We start from the raw sequence: 9,012 nt of genomic DNA, 5'->3' as shown, positions 1-9,012 counted from the left end.
GGAGTTTATGTGTGTTTTCAGCCTGCTGACCGTTCTTTCATTACTCGTTTCCCTTCTTTTTAAAAACAAGTTCATTGAAGTAAGTCAATAAGTGACATTTGTTTTATTTATATAATTCAATGGTAACATACATTGTTAATATCATAATAGCTTTTTTAGTTTCTTCATTGCACTTGTAGAATGACCACAGATATTGATGTTATACCATATAATTAGCTGAAATAGATTATTAATCATCACTGGTCATGATCTTGACTTCTTGGGATTTAAAGGTGAGGAACCTACAGTGAAGAAAGAACATATAAAAACGTATAGCTGTATCACTCCCATATTCATATTTGTATTTTTTTCCACGATGTCATTCTACATCATCTTACATTTACAAAATGTTTTTTATTACTTGTTTTGTGGCGTTTTTTTCCCCATGCTCAAAGTTACTGTATTGTATGAAGATAGTTACTTTTAGTGGTAGGTTCCTAAATCCATAAGGAATGGATGAAGTCTAAACTTCTACAAATTAATTTATTTATAACAAATTAAGTTTTAAATCCTAGTATATGATACAGACACATTAAATCAGAGAGTTGTAGGTCCTAATGTAATGTAGAATAAAAAGGTATTTTTCAAATTTACGAAACTATAATCGTATTACACGGAATAAAGATTCTGGAGAACATATCACTTTGCAAGCTTCATCTTGTAATATTATCCAGTGTCATTGAACTGAGGTATATATAGTAACCTAATTTAGCAGTGTAAGACTAGAGGGAAGGCAGCTAGTCATCACCACCCACCGCCAACTCTTGGGCTATTATTTTACCAACGAATAGTGGGATTGACCGTCACATTATAGCGCCCTCACGGCTGAAAGGGCGAGCATGTTTGGTGGGACGGGAATTCGAACTCGCAACCTTCAGATTGCGAGTCGAGCGCCCTTACCAAGAAGCTATACTGGTTAATGTGAGAAAACGTTCAATTTTGATGGGTTTCATCTTATGTTGTGAATAAAGAACAGTCTGAAGGATCTATATGAACAGCACGTAAGACACAATTAAAACTTTATTAAAGCCGTACGGCTTCCACTTTATAACAACACTCTACAAGTAGTAGTTTCGACGTAATCTACTGTCATCTTCAGGAGAAGACACTTACAAGCCATGCTTTATACTTCTACACCTTTTCGCATTGCTTCACTATTATTTACATATTTCCATGGTTTACTTTATATATATTTTTATAATCATCTAGTAACCAGACTCGCTAAACATTGTCAGCTGCAATAATCCAAAGACAAAAAAAAAAGGCAAAACAAGCTGTATTGGTTAATGTGAGTAAACGCTCAATTTTCATGGGTTTTACCTTATGTTGTAAATAAAGAACAGCCTAAAGGATCTATATGACATGAACTGCACGTGAGACAATTACTGTAGGTTTAACGACAAGGTCAACATAACCTCTATTTCTCTGGTATTACCATTCTAACGGTAATTTCAAATTACCTTGAAATCCTAAAATTTTTAATAAATACATTGATGTTTCCTTGGTAACTATATACCTGATCACAATATACAGCTTATAATTATTGGGTAAGATAATTTATACGCCATAATAACAAGTTTTGCTCTGATTTATGTGTTAAAATTCCTCTATAGCAGTATTTGAAATAGTATAGGTTCAATGGTGTAATGGTTAGCACTCTGGACTTTGAATCCAGTGATCCGAGTTCAAATGTCGGTGGAACCTACATTAATTTAACTTACCTTTATATTATCCAGGTTTATTATTATCATGGTATATTTTATCAAAGTAAAAACACTTCACTAACAGAATATGAAAGTTAACATCTGAGGTTCAAAATCAATAAGTGATTTCTTTTTACTATAGAAAACTTCTTTTCGAAAAGTATAAACGATTCCAACCAATCTTACACAATTTTATAACTCGTTTCGCTTTGAACGTTTCTTGTGTTTTTACAAACATGTTAACTAGATTCTTTTCTAAACTTTCTTTACCATTTCCTGTACATATTATTAATAATCGTAACAACACGATACTTAGACAGTTCATAACTAAAAAAAGATTTTACTAATTTTACTTTTGTAATGTCTTTCTATTTTTGTAAACACGATCACATTCAGTAGAATGAAGATAAACACAAATTTTTATGAAAGCAAAACATTTTAACTTTAAGGTCAGTTTCTGAATACGGTTAAGTTATTGTGATGCGAACGAGTATAGAATAGTTTAATTTTTTTAAGCTGGTTGCTACTATTAGTTGGTGAAAGACCCGAAAACAAGAAAAAAAATAGCTATGTCTTTATTAGAACGTGGAAAAATTAAATTTACAGATGATATATCAACTGATACTCCATATGCTAAGTCTCAATCTATACGACTTACATCTGATGTTTTGAAAGGTTACAATGTGGTTGATCAAAAGACGTAGAGAGATCAAGCACCACCCATTAATGGCAGTATACCACATAGTTTACCTTTTTATAATGTATATCTACCATTATTTCAATGGCTTTCACTGGTAATATTGGAGGTAAACAGGGATGTAGGATAAGTTGGACAGTTGTCTATACTTCCAGAGTTACAACAATCGAAACGTGTCTACTTTTCGTGTTTTCATGTCCAATACACAGTGCAACAAAGACACTGTTTTATTAACTCGTCAAATATGAGAGGAAACTGTTTAGCAAATGATATCATATACTAACTAGAATACGTAGAATATGAGGCCATCTACATTGGAGAAACTGGGAGACACATTCATAAATATTTACGGGATATAAACAAAGCAGAAGTGAAAAAAGTGCAGTGACTAGAAACTATATTTTGAATTATGGTATACCAAAGACGGATTGCCCAGTTACGTGTAAAATTCTCACAAGAGCCGACAATTTTCTTAGATCGGAAAATTAAGGAATCACTCATTATAGAAAAATATAAACCACCAATGAAGAGATATAATTGACGCCCCCTCTCGTAAATTTAATTAATTAATTTTTAGATAATAACTTAATCATTATTTAATCTCTCAAATTTTATTAAATTTCCCAGCGGTGAAGTAGGAATAAAAAATAAATATAAAGTGTGACAGTTAGTACCCTTTATTGACGCCACAATTAACTATGGTATGATATTATGGATTTCAAAGTGAATGTACAGATGTGAATGATTAGGAGAGAGTTGCCCTTTAATGAGTAGAGAAGGGGGATCGGACACATTCGGAGATAATTCAAAGCAACGGGCACAAGCCTACTGAAGTCTTTAAACAATTAATAACTGATTCAAGAAGAGCCGACGATTTCTTAGATCGGAAAATTAAGGAATCACTTTTTATAGAAAAATACTATTCAATAATTGATGCTTCCTCTCGAGCACAAGCCTACTAAAGTCTTTAAACAATTACAAACATATTCATCGACACCCAATTCATCAGCACTTGACGTTTACATAGGTAAGGGTATTAAATCCCCAAAACACTTAAGATTGCAAGATCTAATTTCAAAACATATAGCTTAAAGACTCAAATCAGAAATGTTTAAATGGTTAAAAGTGTTAATTGCTGTATTTTTGAACTGTTTTATGGCACCGAATGGCTGTGGGAGTCTAATTTACGACTTTCGTATAAACCAGCAATACTTCCAGATTCTTCCGATTTGTCATATGCGAGATAATTTTGATTTTGAGAGGTTCGTCTTTCTGCTTTGAAATTTGTTTATACATTTTTTTAACACCAGTTTCTTAACCTTTAGTTTTAACTCTACTGACTATGTAAGTGCTATCACCGATCCTCCCAGTGGCACAGCGGTATGTCTGCGGAATTACAACGCTAGCAACCGGATTTTGATATCCGTGGTGGGCAGAGTACAAATAGTCCATATAGTGTTGCTTAACTTGAAACAAACAAAGCTATCACCGCTTTTCAGGTTACTAAATCAGTTTTTGCGTAGAAAAAGAAAATATAATTGTATTTTCATTACATTAAATTTAGAGTATTATTTGAAAAACTTCTTTTTGTTTTCCATTTAACCCTAAACTTTTATTTCTAACATAATAGCCCTCCTCCCCCAACTTGTTAGAGACTTGTTTCGCCAGTAAGTGTAAAGTATTTGTAAAACGTACAATTATCTTTGTTTTTTCCTCAATTCTTTAATTACGGAGTTTCATCACGTACCGACGGTTTCAAGTATCAATTATATAACCTTCACAGGTTATATCCATATCGTTCTTTCTTGTTCTAGTTTTAATAACCATTATAATTAAATAAAATAAGATCTGAAAAGAGTGCTGCAGGTTACAAATGCTCAGCTATGTTCTAATTTATAAATTAAACTCAGATCTGACTTAACAGTGTTCTGATTTATAAATTAAACAGATTTGACTCAGCAATTTTCTCATTTATAAATTTTCTGAGATCTGACTCAGCAGTGTTCTGATTTATAAATTAAACAGACCTGACTCAGCAGTATTCTGATTTATCAACTAAACTGAGAACTGACTCAGCAGTGTTCTGATTTATATATTAAACTGTGATCTGACTAATGGCAGCATACCACATATTTTACCTTTTTAAAATGTATATCTACCATTCTTTCAATGACTTTCACTGGTAATATTGGAGGCGATCAAGGGTGTAGGATAAGTTGGGCAGGTTCTAAGGGTTAATTCATTATTAACTTTCATATTTTGCCTCTAAATTATTAGTTAGCTATCAGGAAATTGATTTAAGTACAGAATTTATATTATGATAAAAAATTCAAGTAAACAAAGGGAAGAATATTTGGAAGATAAATATTTTGTTTGTTTTTAATTATGCACAAAGCTACACGAGGGCTATCTGTGCTCTGCCCACCACGGGTATCGAAACCCGGTTTCTAGCGTTGTAAGTCCGCAGACATACCGCTGTGCCACTGGGGGGCGAAAATAAATAAGCAACAAATTAGTTTCCCTTGAGATTTAAACTCGGATCGCTTTATTACATTGAATAAAACCAAGGAAAATACATAAAATAAAGTAATAAATACAAGCAAATATCAATTCAGAAAGTTACACATTCATCAAATGTTTCTGACAAAAAAATAACGAAAAACATTCTCCAAGAACCACTAAGGAGAGACTAAAACAAAAGTTGTACACAAAGTAGTATTAACTATAACATATAAATCATTAAGTCAACCAGAGAATTTAACTATAACATATATATCATTAAGTCAACCAGAGAAAATAACTAAAACATGTAAATCATTAAGTCAACCAGAGAATTTAACTATAACATATATATATCATTAAGTCAACCAGAGAAGATAAACATAACATATAAATCATTAAGTCAACCAGAGAAATTAACTGTAACAAATAAATCATTAAGTCAACCAGAGAAATTAGGGCTGAGATTGTGTTTATAGAAAAAGTTGGAATACATCCCACAGTTGAAAATATTAGTTTTAGATAACGATTTGCTTGTAGTTAAGCACAAAGTTGCACAATCGGCTGTCTGTGCTGTACCTATCACGGGTATCAAAACCCAGTTTTTGACATTGTAAGCTGTCAGACTTGCCGCTTACTACTATGAATACTGTGTTATAACGAGTTTACATACTATGTACAGGGAATTATAATGAAACTTTAAACACAAATCTAGTTCATATACTAATGAAGAAGTACAAAGGAAATGTTCAAGGAAATCGAGTTATAAAACAAGACGTAAGATTGGTTTACGTAATTTTTATTGTAAAATTAATATTCTACTGGGGAAAAAATCATTTACTAATTTTGCCTGTAAACATTTATACAGATATAACAAAATAATTTCAAGTACACCATTTTACTGTGAAAAACATTCAAATAAAACTTTCACGTTAAGAAATTAATTTATTTTATCTCTGTAGTGATTATTGGTGTATAAAAGGCATATGAATACTAGAAATAAACGGCCTTATAACTAAAACACAAATCGAAATTCACAGTAAAATTTTTCGGTTTGTGTTTAAGTGAACGTTCCTGAAAAATATGTAAAGCGAAACGTTGAGCGTTTATTTAAATAATAGCAACAATAGTATAAAGAATTTATTTTAGTATCAAATGAGTTTTCACCAAGATTCGTACTCAGATCACTAGATTCAAAGTCCAGAGTACTAACCATTACACCATGTAACCACATAAAATATTAATGATGCTACATATTATAGCCTTGAACTCATAGTTTTATGTTATGATAACCCATACATTGTTTTGGGATCAATTTTTTTTATATCACCCAAAAATCATTAGTTGTATATTGTTACATAAATTGAAATAACTGGAAGATGTCATTGAGTATGTTAAACCTTTTAGGGTTACATTGAGGTTTAAAAATATTTTTAAAGTCAAGGGTTTACCATTACAACAAAAAAAACAGAAAATAGGTGTTATGCCTTTTTGGATTTTTAATCGTAATTGCTATTGCTTTTCTTTAAACGGTACATAACTACTGTGTCTTTTATAACTAAACTTTAATCATTCACGCCATTCGTAAATACTAACACAACATAGCAACCTCTTTGGTTTTAAAATCATAATGTCTGAGATTTTTGATTAAAACTAATATAAACTCAGTCAATCCTCACATTCAATACTAATTGGCCAAAATTCGAATCTTCTATTTAAAGCTGTCGTTTCCTTTACTAGTATACAATATTGTTGAATCAAAACTTTATATATTTTTTCTTTATTTACATTTACCACGGAAAAGAACGGTCATTCTTTAGAGAATGTTCGAATTATCGCGTTTTCATTTCCTGCCCTTTTTAATATTTACGACTTGACTGTTGTTCGATATTACAATTAACAATTACACTATTCCTTACTTATATTCATTACTACTGGAAACCCTTTCTGGGAGAGTAAAAAGATGTTAACCAATCTTAGGCGTCTTTTATAACGCGATTTGCTTGAACACTTATTGCTTTCCTCGTCACTTTTTTTTAGTTGCATTTAAGTATAAACTGCCATTATCATTTCCTGTATGTGATACCGAGACTCATTAGAACACAGTATTGTAAATATGTGTTCAAAGTAGAAAACAAATATTGTAACGTTTATTTTTGACAGTCTTGACCAGATATATAAACACCATAAATATTCAGTGGACTGAAGTTCGTGAAACACAAATTTCTGTACCTTAAAAATATTTTGACTTTTAAAACAGTGTAAGGATAATTGGATCAATTCTACTCTGGTTGATGATATCTACAATGGCATTAATAAATTTTTTTTACATGGTTCCATGGTGTAATGGTTAGCACTCTGGACTTTGAATCCAGCGATCCGAGTTCAAATCTCGGTGGAACCTGAAGTTTGAGTTCTTTGAGTTGTTTTACTTTCTTTACTTGTTCGTTCTTTTATATTTTAACTAATATTATCCTTTACGAGCCATATTAAAAAGTCATCAACCAACATTACATACTCAGGCTTAAAATGTATTGCAATTCGTTAGTCATACAAAACCGACAATCGTCCAATTGAACACATTATGTTAAAATATGTCTAATATTACGTGTGTTTCATAACTCTTTCTACTTTATAAAACATTTTGTAAACAAAATTGATCTAGATGATAGTGTACAAACGAATCTAGGATCTTTGAGAGTAGAAAGACGAATTTCTCCACAGACCTTCAAATTAACTCCACTCAAAGATCACGTTCTCTCACATTTCACCAATTACAAAGTGTATCAAAATGACCCGGAAATATTTCTGTTCCTAATGTATGCTCACAGCCGATGGATACAATACAATATTTCCATAATACAGTACTTCACAAGTTAAACCAACTTATGCCCCAGATATTAACACTGGCACAAAGATCTAGCAAAGTAACCTATTATGTTACGTTTAGTAATCTACTACTGATCAACGCCGTGAGAAGGGTCTAAAAGACTCTGGAATAAGATTTGCCTATGCCCTCCTCCTTTCTTTCTACTTACCAAGTAACTCTCCAGTTCACTAACAAAGTCAAGGGCATCGATACTGAATGGTTGGGATACTCAAATTATTTAGTAGCATTCCACGATAATTAATAAATCCTAACACAACATAACTAATATGTGTTCGGTTTTAAAACAGCAATGTCATAGCTTAATTATATTTATGCAATACTTACTAGATCAGTCTTAACATTCAATATTTATTGGAGAAGATCCCTAACACCCTTTTTAAAATATACCAGCATACAATATTGTTTAACTATTTCTACCCGAGTCACCAACTCTGACACTTTACATTTCCTCGTTATTCCCATTTCATTCTTCAAAAAAAATGTTTGAAAAAATTAAGAATGATGTAGGGATGGCAATGCCACAAAGTACAGAAACAAGGTAGGGATGGCAATGCCACAAAGTACAGAAACAAGGTAGGGATGGCAATGCCACAAAGTACAGAAACAAGGTAGGGATGAATATACAAAACCATACAAAAATCACTAAATAAGTAGTCAAATCTTTCCAAGAATAACTTTTATGTACAACTAAATGTTGAATTCCTGTTAGTTGCATAAATTCTTGTTTGAATAAAAGCATTTAAACTTAATAGTGCTATACTGTCCTATAGTGGTTAATAACCACAAGCTTGTAAGACTGTGAGGGATTTTTGTATGATTTTGTGTATTCATCCCTACCATGTTTCTGTACTTTTTGGCATTGCCGTTCCTACATCATATTTAATTTTTGCATTTTTTTATTACTTTTTACTAATGTTTTAGTCTTTTCGAATCTGTTATTAAATTGGTTTTGAAAATCTCAACTATTAGATACCTTAATTTAATCACCTTTGGAAAAAGTTAAATTTGGTAAAATTTTATAGTCAGTTTACTGAAAAAACTTTAATGATATCATAACATAAATCTCAAAATGTTTATTTTGCTAGTATGTATTAGTACCTATAGCCCTCTGGTGTAACGCGTCTGTATTACATACCATAAATTACAACAACTTATGATTAATACACGATTGTTTATTTGTTTGT

The 9,012-nt window shown here is 31.5% G+C and overlaps 2 non-coding genes across 2 annotated transcripts; both read left to right on the top strand.

Moving 5' to 3' along the window:
- The first annotated feature begins 1,671 nt into the window (after nucleotides 1-1,671).
- On the top strand, nucleotides 1,672-1,743 carry Trnaq-uug. Its single transcript has one exon. It is a non-coding gene; the product is annotated as a tRNA-Gln (tRNA).
- A 5,527-nt stretch (nucleotides 1,744-7,270) lies between these two features.
- Trnaq-uug lies at nucleotides 7,271-7,342 on the top strand. The gene has a single exon. It is a non-coding gene; the product is annotated as a tRNA-Gln (tRNA).
- The last annotated feature ends 1,670 nt before the right edge of the window (nucleotides 7,343-9,012 follow it).

This window comes from Limulus polyphemus, unplaced genomic scaffold, assembly GCF_000517525.1.
Source record: "Limulus polyphemus unplaced genomic scaffold, Limulus_polyphemus-2.1.2 Scaffold2988, whole genome shotgun sequence".
Classification (NCBI taxonomy): Eukaryota; Metazoa; Arthropoda; class Merostomata; order Xiphosura; family Limulidae; genus Limulus; species Limulus polyphemus.
This window is presented reverse-complemented; position numbering and strand designations above follow the sequence as displayed.